The sequence below is a fragment of the Silene latifolia genome, chromosome Y (assembly GCF_048544455.1).
Source record: "Silene latifolia isolate original U9 population chromosome Y, ASM4854445v1, whole genome shotgun sequence".
Taxonomy (NCBI): Eukaryota; Viridiplantae; Streptophyta; class Magnoliopsida; order Caryophyllales; family Caryophyllaceae; genus Silene; species Silene latifolia.
The window spans coordinates 39,672,813-39,693,751 of record NC_133538.1 but is presented as its reverse complement, the minus strand read 5'-3'; the positions used below and the strand labels follow the sequence as shown (position 1 = coordinate 39,693,751).

The 20,939-nt window shown below is 31.7% G+C and overlaps 1 long non-coding RNA gene across 1 annotated transcript; it reads right to left on the bottom strand.

Moving 5' to 3' along the window:
- Positions 1 to 10,179: 10,179 nt before the first annotated feature.
- Positions 10,180 to 18,604, bottom strand: LOC141633289 (uncharacterized). The gene is made up of 4 exons (XR_012538070.1): positions 18,336 to 18,604; positions 17,927 to 18,047; positions 11,616 to 11,652; positions 10,180 to 10,726 (listed from the first exon to the last, which is right to left on the bottom strand). It is a non-coding gene; the product is annotated as an uncharacterized LOC141633289 (long non-coding RNA).
- Positions 18,605 to 20,939: the final 2,335 nt, after the last annotated feature.

The following is a 20,939-nucleotide window of genomic DNA, read 5'->3' as shown; positions in this document are numbered from 1 at the left end:
TAATATTTATCTTTAGCCCGGAACACATACGACTACGGTCACGAATACTTCTGTTGAGCTCAATCCAAATTTCGAATAAATGTGTCCATGATCCAAACCCACATTAACTTGGGCACGGTGTGGCCGATAAATCCCTCATCAACATGAATTTGGTGGATAGACATTTATCACCCACTTCCCCTACGTAACAAGGTTTGTACCCCGGTGTTGCCGAGTGCACTCCCTCACGAAATAGGTTTTCATGATTTCTACTTTTTGGTAAGGCTAAGTCTCAATTGTTTATTTTTTAGCGAGAGGTCATGTCAATTTATTATCTATCACGTTTTGAGTGAACTAAAGCGGTGAACTACGATAATTGTAATTGACGCGGTCGATAAACTCGATAAAATGATGATGCATGTTTTAGTTATGGCGATTTAGCGATGCATGCAACATATAAATAAAATGCAAAGCATAAATTAAATCCTAGTATGGCCTTCCTAAAAGAGTAAATCTAATAAACTATTACAAATTCGGAAACCAACTCCTTTGATCCCTTGAACTTCGGTTTTGGCACGCATTTCAAGGCAATACTTTCTTTAATGGATCGCCTTCTCGAGTGGCACCGTCTTCAAGGAACTCCGGAATAAATAAATTACATAATAAATTACATAATTTCCTATTATACATTTGTAATTAAAAATAAAAATAAATCTATTAAATAACAAAACGGTGATGCGAGATCACAATAAATTACAACCAAATCGATATTCCCATACATTTCGGGTAATATCAATTAAAACTAAGGTCATACTAAGTAAAATTACATAATTCAAAAATTACATAAAATTAAAATATGACAATCATAAATAAAATGCAGCATTATAATATGTTTGAACATGCCAAATTTTATGCTAAATCGCCTTTAAGGAGCCAATATCGTATATTAATCGGTTTTTACGGATTTGTGTGATTTAACCTTTTAAAATCACAATAATTACATAAATTCATATTTATGTACAAGTTAATTACCATAACCATCTTAGGACTCAAAATTAGTCTCCACTAACATATTGACAATAATTAAACTTGATTTCTTAATATTCTTCATAAATGGACTCAAAAATACAAAATTATGCTATAAACTTCAAATTAAATCATAAAAATTTCAAATAAATTTGAAATTTGAAATTTAAACTCATGAACATTCTGGAAAAAATACCATGACACTCATAATGTTCAAAACTTAGGTTAAAAATTTCGAAATTTATCGAGAAAAACAATGTTGCGGTTTATCCGATTTATCAATTATTACCATAAAAAATATGAGAAAAAATTATTTTTCTTAACTTTTAACTTTTAGATCTGAAATATGTGATAAAAAGCAATATGTGACGTTTTTCCTTAGTCATGAAGTATGTTTTAGCAATTTTTACTAATTAAAGTCACTATTTATGTGATTTTTCATCAAAAATTCATAAATCATGCATAAAGACTTCATTATAGCCAAATATTTTACACACATCTTATAAAATAGTGTGTGACAACATACTAAATTTCTATGACCAGATTCGAAATATAACTCATATTAACCTATTTTTCCATTTAAATATGATTTTAACTTGAAAAATCCATATTTCGAGCATAACTCATTTTATTTTGAAAATTTACATGCCATCATTATATAATATATTTGAAAACATATCCAAAAACCACTAGAAAAAACGAAGTTTAGCTATTTTTAGTCCAAAAATGACATTTTTATCATAAAATCACATTTTAATGTCATTATTATATAAAATGAACAATAAGAAAACCACAAATTACCCAAAATATCCTAAATACATTTTATAACCATAAACTTTAACATGCAAATAAATTTTGTGATATTTCATAATAAACACAAATTTATGAGTTTTGTTTGTTAATCGTATAACTCGGAAAAACAAAAACCGATTTGCATGCAAACAACCTAAGGCTCTGATACCGCTTGTTATCGAATTATTAATCTCATTAATTAGACATATTCATATATGTGAGAAATTATTTAGTTATAAAATAATTACAACTCTTATGCATGCAAACATAAATAAGATAAGAGAAGAAATCATTGTTCTTACTATATGATTTCGGTTTTATGGACACCAACAAGATCTCCTTCTTGTTAGTTCTTGAGCTTTCCAATAATGGATGAACATCCATGACTTCAAAATAGAAGCCCTCCAATAAGTAGCACCCAAGACTATCCCAAAATCCCACAAACTAACATGTACTAGATATTTGTAAAGTGGTTTACCTTAAAATCGATTACTAATACTCATATACTACTACTAGTATTATTAGTGATTGATTTGTACAAATTAGATTCATAAAAATGATTTTTATGAAGAACAAGAGAGAGAGTAGTGTTTTTCATAAAACATGACAGAATGAATAATTGAAGAAAAATCTCTCAATTTTTTCTCTACAAAAACCGGTGGGTCTAAGTGGTAAGTGGACCATTTTTCTTTTTCCTTTTTGTCTTCACAAGACAAACTAGTGTAAGGCTTTTTCATGGTCAAGTCACTATCAAGTGTCATAGACAAATGAATAAGACAAATGAATAAGACAAAACTTCTAAAATTTGCCCACCAATTTCGGTCACCATGTGTAATATGGAGTCCATTTTATTTTTGTCAATTGTACAATTGTATGTCATGTGACATATGACATGTCTTATGTCATGTTTTAATTTAAAATGCATATTTAACAAATTAAATATCATTTACAAATTAAATAAATCACATTTAACAAATTGACTAGTAATTCAAAATTACTTTCACATAAAATGGTCATATAAATACTAGTTACTAGTTAGTATAAGTTACAACATCTTGTACTTATAACTAACTTATCATTCTCATCTCGCGTGTTTCGTAAACACCGATTAATTTTAGTAATATAACTTCTTAAATTACTAAATAAAATCTTATTTAATCACATTATAATATGATGTCATTTTCTCTCTTATGATAATAATTTGTTCAATTTTAAGGAATTAATTAATCTGTATCGACATATAATTAATTAACCTTTTTCAATGAAGGGAATCGCCCTTTAGGTGTGACCTCAAGGGATCAACTGATCACCACCGTCGCACGACAGTAATTTCAAACTCTAGCCAGCCAATCATTACCGATATGTGTGGACCAGTTGACTATATATGTAATGTATCATCCCTTCCGTATTCTTGTCATGAGATTTAAATATGTGATCAATATGATCGACAATTGTGATCGCATTATTATCGGAGGACACATATTCCAACATAATAATCCCTCCATAAGGGAGTAATTGTTCCATACCTCTTCCTCCCAAATAATACTCCAGCGCGGATATGTGTAACTTCTACCCAATGAGTGTATAACTCTAGTAACGATATGAGTGACTTCTACTCAATGAATGTATAACTCCAGTAGAAATGTGTGTAACTTCAATGAAACTATAACTTTTTGTTTTCTCATTGCTCTTTGTTGACAAATGAAATATTAAGTATAACAACAAAAAATAACAAATAAAAACCAACACTATAAATTTGAATTTATATAAGTACTGTTTGTATAACTTTAGTCCATATTTGTATAACTTTAGTCCATTTTTGAATGACTTTAGTCCTTATTTGTATAACTTTAGTCCATATTTGTCCATTTTTGTATAACTTTAGTCCATTTTTGTATAACTTTAATCCATTTTTGTATAACTTTAGTTATTTTCGATAAATTAATTGGAGTTTTATATAATTTTATGTAACTTTAGTCCAATTTTGCTTTACGAGTGTAACTTTAGTCCAAAATTGTGTAATTTTAGTACAAAATCGTATAACTTTAGTCCAACAAACGTATAACTTTAGTACAAAATCGTATAACTTTAGTCCAACAAACGTATAACTTTAATCCAACAATTATCACCCACTTCAATATAATATCTCTCACATATAATGGAGAAATGGGGTGATAATTGTTAAATGGAGGGAGTATAACTTTAGTCCAAAATCGTGTAACTTTAGTTTATAATAGTATAACTTTATTCATTTTTTGTATAACTTTAGTCCAACAAACTTATAACTTTAGTTTTATATAATTTTATCATCTGAACTTTAAGATTAGAAACTAAAAAAAAACAACAATAACAAAAACAAAAAAGAATCGAAAATAACTTTAATCCATAATAACAAAAACCCGTTAATCTAACCAAAAAACCCGTAAATCTAAGAATAACAAAATCATGTTTAAAGGGTATAACTTTATTCGTAAATTGTATAACTTTAGTCGTAAATTGTATAACAAATTGTATAACTTTAGTCGTAAATTGTATAACTTTAATGTTTAAAGGGTATAACTTTAGTCGTAAATTGTATAACTTTAATGTTTTAAGGGTATAACTTTATTCGTAAATAGTGTAACTTTAATGTTTCAAGGGTGTAACTTTAGTCGTAAATAGTGTAACTTTAATGTTTTAAGGGTATAACTTTAGTCGTAGATAGTATAACTTTAATGTTTTAAGGGTATAACTTTAGTTGTAAATAGGGTAACTTTTATAAAACCAAATAAATCTGAAAAATTAAAATCAACAAATCTAAAACCAATAAATATGAAAAAAAAATATGAAAAAAATTAAAACATATCTAAAAATATAAAAACTAGATCTAAAAAAATAACAACCCACTAAAATAAGTAAATAACAACACAAAAAAAAATAATAAACCAAATAAAATCTGAAAAATACAAAAAATAGACAACAAAAAATAGACCCATACACAGGAACAAATCAAAAAATACCCTCAATGCAATAATTTTTTTAAAAACAAAAAAATTAGATCTGAAATAAAAACAAAGATCCAACAACTTTCCCATTTTCACACATTTTTCAGTTTTGACCAAAAAAAGCTTCCATTTTTCATCGATCTTGAATCTTAATTCCCAAATCCCACATCCAATCACATCAATTCTTTACATTTCTCACATGCCCATTTGATAAATTCTATAAAAATGCATGATTTTTGCTTTACAATCCCATACGGGTCAATTCTTGTTCTGGGTGGTAAATCTAAAAAAATTAAATAACAACCAAATAAAAGAAAAAAAAGTAAATCTGAAAAAAAAAAAGGGGGGGGAGGGAGGAGGCGGCGTTTGGTGGTGGCAAGGTGGAGAGCAGCCGTCGTCGGTAATGCAAGGCAGTGATTGCAGATCTGAAGTGGTGGTGGCAGGACTCGTGATGCGTGCGTGAGTCGGGATGGTGGTTGCGGTGGTGGAGGAGAGGAGGGAGGACGGCTGGTTTGGTTTTTTGGTGTCAGGATGGCGTGGTAGGGAGGGAGATGCGTGTGGTGGTGTTTGGTGTCGGGATGGCGCGGTAGGGAGGGTTGTGGTGTGGCAGCGTCGTTGGTGGCTGGTGGTTGTGAGGGAGAGCAATGATTATTTCTTGGTTTCTTTTTGTTGGGATTAAGATGATTGGTTTTTTTTTTAGGGAATGGGAGAGAATTAGGGGATGAGAGAAGTGAGGGGAATGAATAATGAGAAAGTGAGTAGGGAGATTAGAATGAGGAGGAGTTATACAGGATTAGGAAGAGTTATGAAGGATTAGGGAGGGAGATTTATGACCCTTCATTGAGATGTAATCTCATCCCTCCATTTCCTTCATCCAAGAGCTCTTATAAGAACTTAGGGACTTATATGATATGAAGGACTCATGAGAACCATTCTCTCTCTCTCTCTCTCTCTCTCTCTCTCTCTATATATATATATATATATATATATATATATAGAGGCAGGATCTGGTGAGAACGAGTATTCGATGCAAACGGTGAGAACGAACTACAACCACAAGATTTAAAACAATTGTACGGCTGATATTATTGACGGAAACAAATAAAAACTCAAAACAAACAATCTTAGCAAACGTTTTCCCTTCTCTCTCTACCTTAATCTTCTCTCACTAAATCACAGGAAAAAAAATCCGCGAAAATTCAGGAAAAAAAATTGCGATGCACGATGTAAATAGCGCCACAAAATCAATGAATTGGTCTTAATTGATACAAATTGTTCAAGTAATTGATGTACGTCTCTGAAATTTTTCAACTTTTACCACATAATTGATGTATGTACATATCAATTTGTACCGTTTTGATTTTAATGGTTTTCGTTTTTGGTTTTTGTCTTGATTTGTAGGGATTTAATGGAAATCGAAGGATCTATTGTTGTCGTTGATCCTACTGATTCAATTGTTCCAGCTGCTAGTAATGACCGTTGCACAGATATCTTCTGAATTAGGTATGAATATATTTTAAATTGATATGACATTATCATTCAAGGTTTGTTTTTGATCGTCTTCTAATTGTTGGGAGTCAGTGTATCTAGTGAAGTAATTGTTAAGAATCAGTGATAAATAAAGCAGATGATACATAGTATTGAAGGTTTCTGTTGTTGTTTTCTTAAATTTATTTAATGTATATAGTAATATAATTCATACTTATTAGTCCTCAGATAAAAGCAGATGATAACTTAGCCCTCTTGTTTGTTATGTTTTATTGGTGTATCTGGTAATATAATTGATGCGTGTCAGTTTTAAGATGGCGTATCTCGGTAATATAATTGATGCTTTCAGTTTTAAGACAAATTTAAATGATGAATATGACTGTTGTCTTCCAAATTTGATTAATGTATCCAACAATCATATATAGGTACCTATATAAGATGAATTGTACCTTACTGTGCATCTATTAAGATAGTTTAGTCATTGGGTACATAGAAGGGAAAGGAAAAACTCGGTTGAAACTAGAATGTGGATGCTCAAAGAGTTTAAGAGAGTATATCGGCGACTCGAAAGAACCGTGGTTATGAAACCGTTAGAAAGGAGGGATATGATCGCTAGGAAATTGATGATGCAAAAATATAAGTATTTTGAACCTACTAAAACTATAGGGCATGTCCCTGGTGTCCATGTTGGTGACGAATTTTACTTACGGGTTGAGTTGATGATAATGGGTTTACACTTTCAGTTGATAAATGTGATTGATTCTATGATAACTTCTCCATATGAGACATTGTTGGCCCTTTGCCCTTCACTTCAAAAGAATTTGTTGTTGAGCTGCCCAGGGGAATGTAAAGGAGGTTCAAGCGGGTTTGTGTGACACATTCGGTCTCTAATGGCTGAATCGAATAAACACAAACCGACTTGTTTTGTTTGTTTGGCGGTGAATCGAGGAAATTTGAGGTTTCGTAAAGTTGGCTTCAAGGGTTGATGTCCATCATTTGAAGGAATTTCTCTTGGAGAAACACTTTGAAACACCACAAGATGCCATACAAGTTCTTGATGTTGTCTTGCGAGCTGCGAAGAGTTTAAAAGAGTAATCAAAATTAATTGTACTTGTGTTCTTTCGTTTTCGTTGTATTCTTTTTACTTTTGAATTTGTGTTTCTTGGCAAACAGGTATGTTATAATTGGAAGATCTTTCTTTTCTGAGGATTTGGGCAAAGGGAATCTGGCAGATGGTATTGAGTTCTGGAGGGGATTACTCAGATGGGACTATCTCTAAACATTGGTATGTTAATCTCTTGGTAAACACTTACCAGCTTCTGATTTGCAAAACAATTTCTCAAGGGAATGCGAATTTAAAATATTCTAATGTGTTTTGCAACTATATTTTGTCGTAGATTCATCTTCTCAGCCTTTCTTCAAACCATTATGTGTTACCTCATTCGTGATGGAGAATGTGAAGTTAAGAGATCTTTCCAGGCCACTTAATGATGCGGCTCGTTTGAAGGTAATTAATATTTAGCTTTGGTATATGGTGGCTATTTATCTAGTTACATTGAAGTTAGAAGTCTAATAGAGCTACTTTTTTCCTTCTCTCGAGTCCTTGCTTTCGATGTCTTCCCTTAATGCAGGCAAGTGAGGGCAACACGTATACGGATATAGAGGCATTTATCGGTGTCTTGATGAATATGGAACTAGTCAAGAAGACCCGATTTTATACGGGCGATCGATTGGAAGTGGACCCACCCTACACCTAGTCGCAAAGCTTCCAAGGTTAAGAGGAGTTGTTTTGCATAGTGCCATCCTCTCTGGACTTCACGTTCTATGCCAAGTTTTCATTCTGTGTTGATAGATATAGGGTATGTGCTTTTTTGTCTTCCGTTTGAACCCATTTTTTGCTTTTGTTATTGGAACGAGTACTTTGATGTAATATGCTTTCTTCTTCTCATTTATTTTATCCTCATTTGGCTATGGATGGTAGTCTAGCAGTCTTAACTTTGATAATATATTTGTAAAAACGTAGCTAGAAGCTAATTAAATGTAACTAGAACACGTTAAAGCGTACTTAGTTGCTAAATAGAACCTTAAGTATATAATAAAATTGGGTGCCACCCTCTCACATACATTTTTAATTGAAGGGGTCCCCACTCACCCCTTGTGAGAGGGTGGCGCCCAAATTGGGTGTCACCCGGTGGCGCCCTTTCATTTTTCATAAATTAATGAATCTCACATAATGCCACCAAAATAGTTATTACCACTTCTTTGTGTTGAAATCATATTCTTAGCAAATGTATCGTTGATTATTGTATTTTGGTAATCTAATTGATGTGAATTAGTTCCGACACAAACTTAAACAATGAAGAGTCACATATTTTTTTCGTAATTGATTAGTCTATCTAGCAATTAATCGATGCGTTTCAGTTTTAAATTTTCATTTGATTCATGTCTTTGTTATAATGTATGCCATCCGTTAGTTGTGGACTTAAAAGAAAGGATACTGTTTGTGCACCGAATTTGAAGATGAAGTGGGTATGAGTTTCGACAAATTAGAGGACGGAATACAATTCTATAAAACTTATGCTGCCAATTCTGGGTTTAAAATGAGAAAGTCAACACAAAGAATTATAAAACGGCAAAGTCTTCTGAGTTCTACATTCCGACCGTATTTTCTGAATTTCAATATGAGTGGGAAGCTGCATGTTTTACTTGTGGCGTTAAAGTTTTAGGGGTTGATAGAATTGATAGCATTCCCATTATTGATCGTGAGAGAAATAAGGTATATTATGTTTGTTTTATTTCTGATGGAGTGAAGTTGAGCTGCTCGTGCAAAAAATTTGAGAGACATGGTATTCTGTGCCGACATGCTCTCTATGTGTTGAAGGAACAAAGATTCGAAAAAGTTCCAATCCATTATTTAATGGGTAGGTGGAGCAAATTCAAAACATGTCAGTCACTTTGTAGTAATGTGCCTGAGACTTTGATCGATGATTGCAACGCTTTAGAGGTTCGGAAAAACAAGCTTAGAAACCTATGGTCTGAAGTATTTACATGTGTGTAGTTGCAGTAAACTATACGATTGTCCATTTCATCATTTATAATTGCATTGATGAATCAATAATTTTTTTCTTCATATATACTTGCATTGATGAATCTAAATAAATACGTAGCTTTAAATTTATAAGGCTTTGATGCAGGTTTGAAGAATTGACGAGTTTGGAGAATTGAAGAGGAGAACATAGAGATTGCAGGAACAAAAGAAATAGATGGAATTTACTGAAATTCAGGATTTTTTTTATTATATTTTATTTTACCAAAGAACTTTGGATTTTGTAGAATTTGTTTTTTATGCTATGTTTTTTATGCTATGTTTTTTACCTATATAATTGGAGCATCTACACGATTTTTTTGTGTGACTACATAAGGCAAATAGCGTATCTACTAATTATGTATCGAATGTACATTCTGGTCATAATTTCATGAGCACAAGCAATTTTTGTGAAGATCAAACCATATAGATTGTAGTCATATGTCATCCGGATTAAAGGCGTGTCTCGAAAACATACCGGATTAAAAGGCGTATCTGGATTGAAGGGTGTATCTCAAACTTGCGTTTGTGAAACTCTTGTGTCATCTCAATTATCCGTGACACAGATTGTACTCCGTAAGCTGCAGCACCATAAAGCTTTAATTGGCGTTAATTAGTCGAAGACGTATTATCACCTTAATTCATTGTGGTAAGTTGTTATTGTAACTGTATTCAAAAAGAGATTTCGGTTTGTCAATGCTTGAGTTATTTACATACTAGCTTAGTATGCTAAATTTTAAATCAAATGGAGATAGCCTCACACACATGCCATATAACTTCAGAGACTTCATGTAAATCAAACCAAAAAATAAGGAAGTCGGGATTAGGAACCACTGAGTTCATTGCGCATTGAACGAGTTCGGATTATGTTACATCATTACACCCCTAAACTAAATCATTACAACACAACCCTAATCGAGCGGTCCTTATCGACACCATCATCTATTCCGACAAAAGACAATCGACTCCTTGCTTGATTGCTTGCCGCCACGCACTTTGCTTCCATGCGCAAAGTGCACACTTCCACATCGACTCAAAAAATCTACACACAGAGACATGTGAACAGAAAGATAAGGCTATAGTTTGAGTGATTTTATATAGAAGAAACATGAACATGAGGAAACAAAATGTCCCTTTGAGGTAGCAGACCACTATTTATGAACAAAATCTACACAAAATGAGACCACTATTTATTTATGAACTGCAGGAGGGAGTTAGGACTCATCCTTGTCTTTAAAACCGGGAAATGTTCCTTTCAGGCGACTACGTCTTGTTGTTTACTTATGCCACCTACGTCTTGTTGTTTACTTGTGTCGCCTACGTCTAATTGCCAACTTGTGTGATCGGTCCTCTTCATGGTTACACCTATAAACTAGAAAAACGTAGCTGGCCGTATTATTAACGTATCTGACAATCACATACATGGACCTACGTATATGGAACATCATCACCTTTTCTAAACCACAGTTAAATGCAGCGCAAGAGTATAATAGTACAACATCATCACCTTTTCTAAACCACGTAGTATAAACAAGCAAAGCGTGCATCCACAAAACTCAACTTCAATAAGCTTCAGTAAACTCAACTGAGTGGGAACAAATGCAAGATAATTTTACAATGAATGTCAATAAATGTCTTCTTTTCTTTATTTCAATGTGTGAACAAATCTCTGAGACAGAGGGATACATGAATAAAGGTAGACACATGATTCGTATGAAGAAAGTACAACACAATTACTCCATTTGATTATATTTTTATGAGACCTAATGAGCTTACCTCAAACATAGTACTAATAGATGTACATACTTTTAGTCAGCCGACACAAAACAATTTAGGATAATATTTAATAGCTGCTAGTATAATTGCAGAAACATATCGTAGCACAACACAAAACCAAAACCAGGAACGTACCTAGTAGTTGATTAAACGTAACTAGAACCCTTTAGAACGTACCTAGCGGCTATAAAGCCCTTAAAATAGATATTACCACTTTTTTTTTTGTTGAAAAAGCTTATTACAAAGAAACAAAGAATCTACAAAATTTGTATGTATTTCACACAATCTATACCATTCCTATCTCTATTTACCGGCTACATCGTAAATAAAAATTTGGACACCAAATCATACTCCATTTGTAGACTTTGTGTCTATCCAAATTATTAATGTATCTAGATGAGTAAAATAGTGCATCTACAACATAATTACTCCATTATATCCTATTATATGCGAAAAATTAACGAAGTACCAAAAAAAAGGGTTACCTGATTAACGAATACTCAACGAGCAAACAAATTGATCCTGCACAAGGTGAATTCAAGTATGTATGAGGAAGAAAATAAAGTAGATAGTTGAGATCGAAATCATAAAATTGAACGAAATCGAGTAAAACGATTGAAAATCAAGCTACGAAACAAATTACTGCGAAAAATGAGAAAAAATGTTCAAAAACTAAACTAAATCAAGAATTGCAAAGTAGAATAATCGTCGTTCTACATCATAATCTTTCGATTCACTTGAATTTTGACGAACGATTGAATCGGGGTAAATTAATTTTAGGGAAATTAATTTGGGAAAATCTTATTTTGGGGAAAAGGTATAGAAATGAAAGTGCAGGAAAATAATGAGAGGAGAGAGAAAGAAATTTGATGAAAATATTGTTATAAGTGCCAAAGGTATATGGGCAAGGTCGTTTATGTTATTTTCATTGTTCAATTTGTTTCAATCCAATGGTTCTAGTTCGTTCTCACCGTTTGCACCGAGTGCTTGTTCTCATAGGATCCTAAATCTATATATATATATATATATATATATATATATATATATATATATATATATATATATATATATATATATATATATATTCTTATGAGTCCACCATATGTCATTGAGTCCCTAAGTTCCTCTAAGGGCCATTGGATGAGAAAATGGATGGTTGAGATGGATGGAAAATGGATGGATTAAGGACTATTAAAAAGAAAAGGAAAAAAATGTGGATGGTTGGATTGAAATGGATGGTTGAGATTGAAATTAACAAAAAAATATTTCACTAATCAAATTTCTATACACTAATTAATTTTTCTTTCTCTCTCTAGCCCCTAATTAATCAGTTTTGAGTTTCAGATTTCAGAAGTGTAAATGTAATGTTGTATGAGTTTTACGAGTGTAAATGTAACATTTTAAGAGTGTAAATTTGATTTTTTGTGACGGAAATTTTGAATTTATATAATTTTATCATTTTACAAGTGTAAATGTGATGTTTTACGAGTGTAAATGTAACATTTTAAGAGTGTAAATTTGATTTTTTGCGACGGAAATTTTGAATTTATATAATTTTATCATTTTACAAGTGTAAATGTGATGTTTTACGAGTGTAAATGTAGTATTTTAAAGTGTAAATTTGATTTTTTGTGACGGAAATTTTGAATTTATATAATTCTAACATTTTACAAGTGTAAATGTGATGTTTTACAAGTGTTGAATTTATATAATTTTAACATTTTACAAGTGTAAATGTGATGTTTTACGAGTGTAAATGTAACATTTTAAGAGTGTAAATTTGATTTTTTGTGACGGAAATTTTGAATTTATATAATTTTAACATTTTACAAGTGTAAATGTGTTGTTTTACGAGTGTAAATGTAACATTTTAAGAGTGTAAATTTGATTTTTTGTGACGGAAATTTTGAATTTATATAATTTTAACATTTTACAAGTGTAAATGTGATGTTTTACGAGTGTAAATGTAACATTTTAAGAGTGTAAATTTGATTTTTGTGACGGAAATTTTGAATTTATATAATTTTAACATTTTACAAGTGTAAATGTGATGTTTTACGAGTGTAAATGTAACATTTTAAGAGTGTAAATTTGATTTTTTGTGACGGAAATTTTGAATTTATATAATTTTAACATTTTACAAGTGTAAATGTGATGTTTTACGACTGTAAATGTAACATTTTAAGAGTGTAAATTATATTTTTTGTGACGGAAATTTTGAATTTATATAATTTTAACATTTTACAAGTGTAAATGTGATGTTTTACGACTGTAAATGTAACATTTTAAGAGTGTAAATTTGATTTTTTTTGTGACGGAAATTTTGAATTTATATAATTTTATCATTTTACAAGTGTAGATGTGATGTTTTACGACTGTAAATGTAGTATTTTAAAGTGTAAATTTGAAGGTTTTAGAGTGTAAATTTGGTCTTTTGAGTGTGACTTTGGTCCTTTATAAGTGTAACTTTGGTCCTTTATGAGTAAAACTTTAGTCCGACTACCAACAAAAACCACCATCGCCGTCCTCCACCACCAACTCATATTCACAAAAATATATGAGTGCAAATATATATAAATTTAACGAGTGTAAATGTACAGATATACGAGTGTAAATGTAAAGAAATATGAGTGTAAATGTAGAAATTATGAGTGTAAATGTAAGGAAATACGAGTGTAATTGTAAAGAAATATGAGTGTAAATCTGAAAAATGGGTGTAAATGTAAACAAATACAAGTGTAAATGTAAAGAAATGTGAGTGTAAATCTGAAAAATGCGTGTAAATGTAAACAAATACAAGTGTAAATGTAAAGAAATACGAGTGGAAATTTAAAGAAATACGAGTGTAAATTTAATACGAGTGTAAATTTTAAAAAATGCGAGTGTATCTTTTTAAAACCAGATCTGAAACAAAATAATATAATAACAAGACGAGATTTGAAATACAAAATTTGAAATCTATAACAATCGGAAAAAGGAAATCTGACAAAAAAAAAAAAAAAAAAAAAAGGAAAACCATACATAAAACCGTGACACAGTCACAAACAAAAAAGGCATTATAAAACAAAGAAACAAAAAATTAGAACCAGGAAGCAAACAAAGGAATGCATCACACACCCAGATTTGGAAAAAAAAAAGAATAAATAAAATAAAAAGAGAGAAAGGAGAAACGGGAAGGAGCGGCAGAAGGAGGCGCGCGGTGGGGGTGTCGGGAATGTGGATGAAGGATGCACGGTGGGCGAGAGAGGCAGAGGGAGGCGGTGTTGGCCGACAATGACACCAAAAGCAACACCAATCAACCACCACGCAACCAAATCTGGAAAAAAAAGGGAGAAACGGGAAGGAGGGGCGACAGATGGAGGCGGTGTTGGTGTCGGGAATATGGCCGAGAGAGGCACGGTGAGAGAGGGAAGCCGTGGTGGTCGACGGCAGGTGGCGGGTTTTGGTGGTTCAGATCTGGAAATTGTGGGAATAGTGGAGGTCGGGATGGTGTGCGTGAAAAGGAATGGTGGTGGTGGTCGGGGTGGTAGTCGGGGGTTGTGTTGTGTTTCAGATCTGGAAAAGGAGAGGAAATGGTGGGATGGTGGAGACGAGGGAGGTCGGGGAATGCGGGTTGTGGTTGTTTGTTGTGGGTGGTTGTCGGGTTGTGGTGTGCGAGCAGGTCGGGGTGGGGTGGTGGTGGCAGACAGGTCGGGGTAGGGTGGGGTGGTCGTTGGGGGTGAGGATGAGAGGAGTGAATTTTTTTTTTTTTTTGGATTTTTTGAATTTTGTGGTTTTTGGAATTGTTTTGTTTTTTGGGGTTTTAGAGAGATGAGGGGAATGATATTTGTGTGATAGGAGAGAGAAGTGAGTGGAAAAAGAAAGGTTATATAGTGAAATTAAGGGTTGATTAGTGAGGTAGTGAGAGAGAGTGTTTTACATTAGCATTAATCCCTCATTTTAGCATTAATCCCCCACTTTTTCCCTTCAATCTCATCCCTTCATCCTATCTTTTCAAGGGTCCTAAAAAGGACTTATGGACTCAATGTAAAGAGGTGGACTCACTTGATCTCTCCTCTTTATATATATATATATATATATATATATATATATATATATATATATATATATATATATATATATATATATATATATATATATATATATATATATATATATATATATACATACATACATACATATATAGCATCAATAATAATTAGTTTGCTCCATATAATTGAATAGTACCGTTTTTTATGCATGTAAATTTGTCAGAAGAAAAGTTGAGAGAGACGGTCTTCACTATGTTAGGGAAAGACTACTCTTACCCTTTTATGTGTTTTTCATGACTTTTTCTTAATGTTGATCGTTGCTTGAATTGAATCTTAACCTTATACATATTTCTATAATAAGTGTATCTAATTTACCTTCAAGCCTCATTCAAGTCTATTTTATTACTCTTGGTACCATTTTTACTTTAAATTGTAAAGCAATCGCACAATAAAGTTTTTCAAAACATTTACTCATTTGTCATAATATGATATTTCGATTCGTAAATTAGCAGCAAGTTTTTTTATCTTTTAATACTTCTTGAAAAATAGATATCAAACTTCGTATTTATTATCAATAACTTGGGAATATCTTATTTAAATTTTGATTAATATACTTTTATATAATGACAAATGAATGTAAATAATATAATATAATAATAAATTATCAATAAAAGTTGAAGTGTATTGTGAGGGAAATAACTTTAAAATTAGTAGGAGAAATACATAGGACATTTGAAAAATAAACTTCATATTATGTATAATTAAATATGACATTAGCAATAACAAAAGACGTAGGGGCATATTTTAGCGTTCATTTTACTCTTTACCTGAGTAAATTCCATGTAGTATGTATTATGCATGCACATTTGTCACAACCCAGTTCGGCCTAGGGCCTTTTAGCCTCGTAATACCTCATTTTTTTTAATCAGAAGTTGTCATAAAATTGGATATTATAAATATATCAAATGTTTTTTTCTTTCTAATTTAATAAAAAGTGAACAAATACTAATGAATAATTTTTTAATATTAATAAATTGTAGATAATTAATTTATTTCCCGTTTCTAATAATAAAATTGTAAAATAATTAATAGAAAAATTTTAAATAATTATTATCTCCTAATTCTAATAGTATAATTAGGAAAAAAAAGCCTTAATAAATTTTTAATTTATTTTTTATTTCTAATAGGAAAATGGTAAAATAATTAATTAATTCTCATTTCTAATAGGAAAATTATATTCCTAATTATAATAGAAAAATTGTAATAATTATTTATCTCCTAATTCTAATGCTAATAGTATAATTTTAAAAAAAATAGTCTCCTTTAGATATATACTAGATTTAATGCCCGGGCATGGCGGGCAATGCCCGGGCCAATTTGTAATATCTTATAATTATGATGTAATAATGCGGCCATGTTCTTATGCATTAAATAGAAGCTGAACTAAACTTAAAGAAGCTAAACTTTTTCTGAGTTGAATTTATAGAAACTGAACTGAACTTATAAGAGTTTAACTTCAAGAAAAATGAGTATAAGTTGAGCTTAACTTTTTGAACTGAACTTATAGTAGTTGAACTAAACTGATATAGAACCTTAACTTTTCTGAATTGAACTTATAAGAACTTAATTTTTCTCAACTTAACTTATAATATCTAAACCGAATTGAAAGGGAGTGCCTTTAATTTTCAAAAGAACGGGGCTTAACTAATTAAATTTTGCCCTCTAATTTAAATCTAAATCATAAGTGATTAAACTGGATGACATAAGTTAACCTAAAAATTGGAGTTCGAATTTATAAGACGATAAAAACGTTAGATATACATAACTATAGTCAATCAATTTTAACTTATAAGTTTGGTTGATTGTTTTGGAATAAAATGGAATAGATTGAGCCCATTATAGTATCAGTAAACAGCCCTCTCAATTAGATTGATATGAGACCGATTTTACTAATATCGTCTTATTTAAATTTTCTTTAAGGTTAACAATAAATTATATCATGGAAAAAAAATGACTGTTCGGTGTGTTTTTTTTATTACAATCATGTCTTGTTCTAAAAGAGTTATTTGTTGTTTTCGTTTCTTGGTGACTCACAAAAAAATTTGCGTGACGTGTTTGATAAATAGAATCTGAACCCCTAGCTCTTTATTAGAAATATAATTTGGTATTTTCTATTCAAATTTAAATTTGTTCATATTTTTCTGTGGTGACTAAATTGTTCGTAAACTATTTTCTTTATGTCAAAATCATAATTAAAATACAGTGTTTCATTCTTATTGACACGGTTTGAAACGTACATGGGATGCATGTGAATTGTGAAGATGGTCTATATATAGTACACCGAATAATAAATCTTGGCATCCTAGTGAAAGTGTGTCTCATATATCATACGGAGTATATGAGAATATAATGCATCCTATCCTAGTGAAAGTGTGTCTCATCCTAGTAGATTTAGAATAGTAGTAACACTTCTATGAATACGCATTGAGGTTTGTAATAGTGGTTTTTTGGTAGAGTTGTAGTCTTGTACGTAGATGCTAACCAACTCAAGGCAGGAGTAATTTTGATAGTCTCACAATATTAAGGGAAGGTATAATACATTAATACCACTATGAATTTACTAAAATTGCTACTCGTTTTTGTGAAGACGATAAATAAAAACATGCCCTTATATCATGCTCCCTCGTCTTTGGTATACGGATGTACATAATGCTAACCAGCACGAGTACTAAATATCATAAATTAAAACAATAGAAACTACTTACATAATACTGTAAGCACGGTAAACCCATAAGAAGACCAATATGGACATATGGCTTAACGTAACTTCATGATCTCGTCTTTGGTGTTATACTGGTGTACATAATGCACACAGTGCCAATTTACCTTATCAATTCAAAGAGTTGGCATTAGAAGTGAAATAGATCAAAAGGAGACTCATGGAAAGGCATTACCATCTTTGAACTTAGAGAGGCTCTTGATTTCGAAATAAATTGAATAGAGTTAAAATACTCCGTATATATTTATGAATAAACTGACGCTATGAAAAAAGGATAAACTCCAAACAAATACTAATAAAGAACAAACAATAAAAATAAAAATAAACCACAAAAGAGGGGTATACGCTTAAGACGGTTCAAGTAATAGCAATAAAACAAAAGCAGAATGTATTACCTTAATTTTACATGATGAGAGCAGTTTCTAGATCGACCGCCATTAATACCCAAGAATCTCGATGTGACATGCAATGCTTAATTCCTGAAAGAAAATAAAATTAAAGCGTCATAGCAAAAAAAAAAATGCATTCAAATCACAATTTTTTTACAACAATGATGATCACGCATAACTGGAAAAAGAAAACTATATGATCACAAATGTTATTTGGTTAGTAAGGACTAAGGAGAATAAAATACAAAAGCAAGAATGAAAATAAAAATCACGGTAGAATTGCAACTTATTAAGGGCTATTTATACCTACAAAGAACAAACAAATAAGAAGATTAATGTACTTATGATTCCATTATAGCAAGGACTTGTGGTTGAGATATGCACATACAAATTCTACACACGGTATATTATGATATTGCTTGAAGTATTTTTTAAAAGTTGGACTCTCTATAATTATTTGAAAAAAGTTTTTTTTAATAATATAGATAGATTGATTTGTGTAAAGTAAGAGCTCAGGAGTCATGACCAAGAATATCTTAGAAAGATCTTATCCATGTAATGACTAAAAATACATGGCTCATATTTTTGACTGCGACGACTTTCCCTATCAAAACGACACCTGCATGTTGTAACTAGAAGCATCCACCTTCCCTTTCTTTCAACACACCTCAACCTGCGCTCGGATAACTTTCTCAATCTCCCCTCAACTATAAAAAAAAAAAATTGATTTATAAAACAATACATAAAAAGTTATTAAAATAGACTAGTTTTCAACCGAATCTAAGACATCTATAGCTACATGGCTTGAATTTTCCTATGTGCTTTATGATTCTAAATTTATAATTATACTTACGGTTAAGTGTAAATTAATACTCCAAGTTTCAGCGCGTCTTGCTTCAGATAACTGTTTTCCATCTGAAATAAGATGGATAACATATTGCCATTTTGCAATAAAATGTTGTTATTTTCTGATAATATTTTTCACACTATTTTCAGGGTAAAAAGTGACACCTCTAGTCATAACACTTTGTGGATTAAATGGTTACATTTTCTTAAAAAATAGCGATATTTTATCCGTCTTATTTCAGACGGGAAAACAGCCCGTCTGAAATAAGAATTTGCGAATAAGTTTTGTTTGTTGCCGTCTTTTTAAAAAGATCTCTTACGAATTACAATCCCACTCTCACTTGTTTTTCGATTTATAGTTTGTGAGAGGTCTTTTTAAAGTGGCGAAAAGTGTGTAATCAATCAAAATTCGGAAAATTCACGTGGTATCCCTGAGGTTTGCCATTTTACATGTGGTACCCAACTTTTTATATTTGTATACACGGTACTCTTGATATTTGATTTTCAAGCATAATATGTTCTTTTTATCGATCTTACAATCTTCCATTGAGCATAAATCGTAGACTAGAAGTCGGAATTGGTTAATATTTTTTTCCAAATTGATTATCTCTTTGAGATCTATAATTTGATCAAACGAAAGTGGTCATTTTCGGAAATTTAAGATCGAAGTTATGGTTGGTTTGAGATTTTCCTAAAAATACAAAACCCTTAAAAACGTCAATCGACAATTTTTTTTTTCTCGGATCGTAGATTATGACGAGATAATCATTTCCCAAAAAAGGGTTATGCTCAATTGAATTTTCTTATAACAACAAAAAAGGTATGTTGTGCATGAAAATCAAACATGAAAGTATTATATACACAAACATAGAATACGGGGTATTATGTCCAAAGTGGTAAAATTTAAAGTTCTGCGTGAATTTAACCTAATTAAATTTGTGCAAGTAAATAAGCGGCTTACTTTGACTTAAATGCTTTTTGAAAAAACTATTTTTAAAACCAGTCTGTAGCATTATAGACGGTTATTATCCATCTATAACTATAGACGAATAGTGACCCTTTCACAAAATTAAAGTGTGGGGCGAGAGGAGGGGGGGAGGGGCAAGTGGGGGTATCTATTTCCCAGTTCTCACCCACTTGCACTTCTGACTTTTATTTGTGAGAGGAACACTATCCGTCTATAATGAGAATTTGTGTTTTATAACAGCCACAATTTGTGTCACTCCTATCAATTTGTATTAAGCAACAAATGTCCCCCGAATTGTCTACTTTGGTTTCTCTTGTCCTATTTGCAGGAATGACCCAAAGAGGAGCATAATCAAGTTTAAAACCTGTCCCTATGCATAAATTTTAGAGATGAGTTGATTCGAGTCGGAACTTGGAAACTACTATTTGGTGATGCGCGTAGAAGTAAGGTAGCTAGGCGAGCAAACGAAGAGCTTCATATAACTAGTGCCTACTTTGAAGAGCCATAACTCGAGTTCTACAAATTATAATCAACTGATTCAAACAAGAGATGAAATCTTATCCTGTTAGCTTTCCAACGCCACCGAAAACGCTCTGTTTGCCCAAGTAACGAAGAAACGGCGGCCGTTTGAAATTCAGTGCGCGAAGCAGGAATTACGCGCCGGAAACCACTCGATTGAGTACTATAGTGCTCGATCGAGTACTTTTTGTGCTCGATCGAGAGGTTTTTTATAGGAGTTACTCGATCGAGAGGTTTTTGCTAGGAGTTACTCGATCGAGGACCTCGATCGAGGAGTT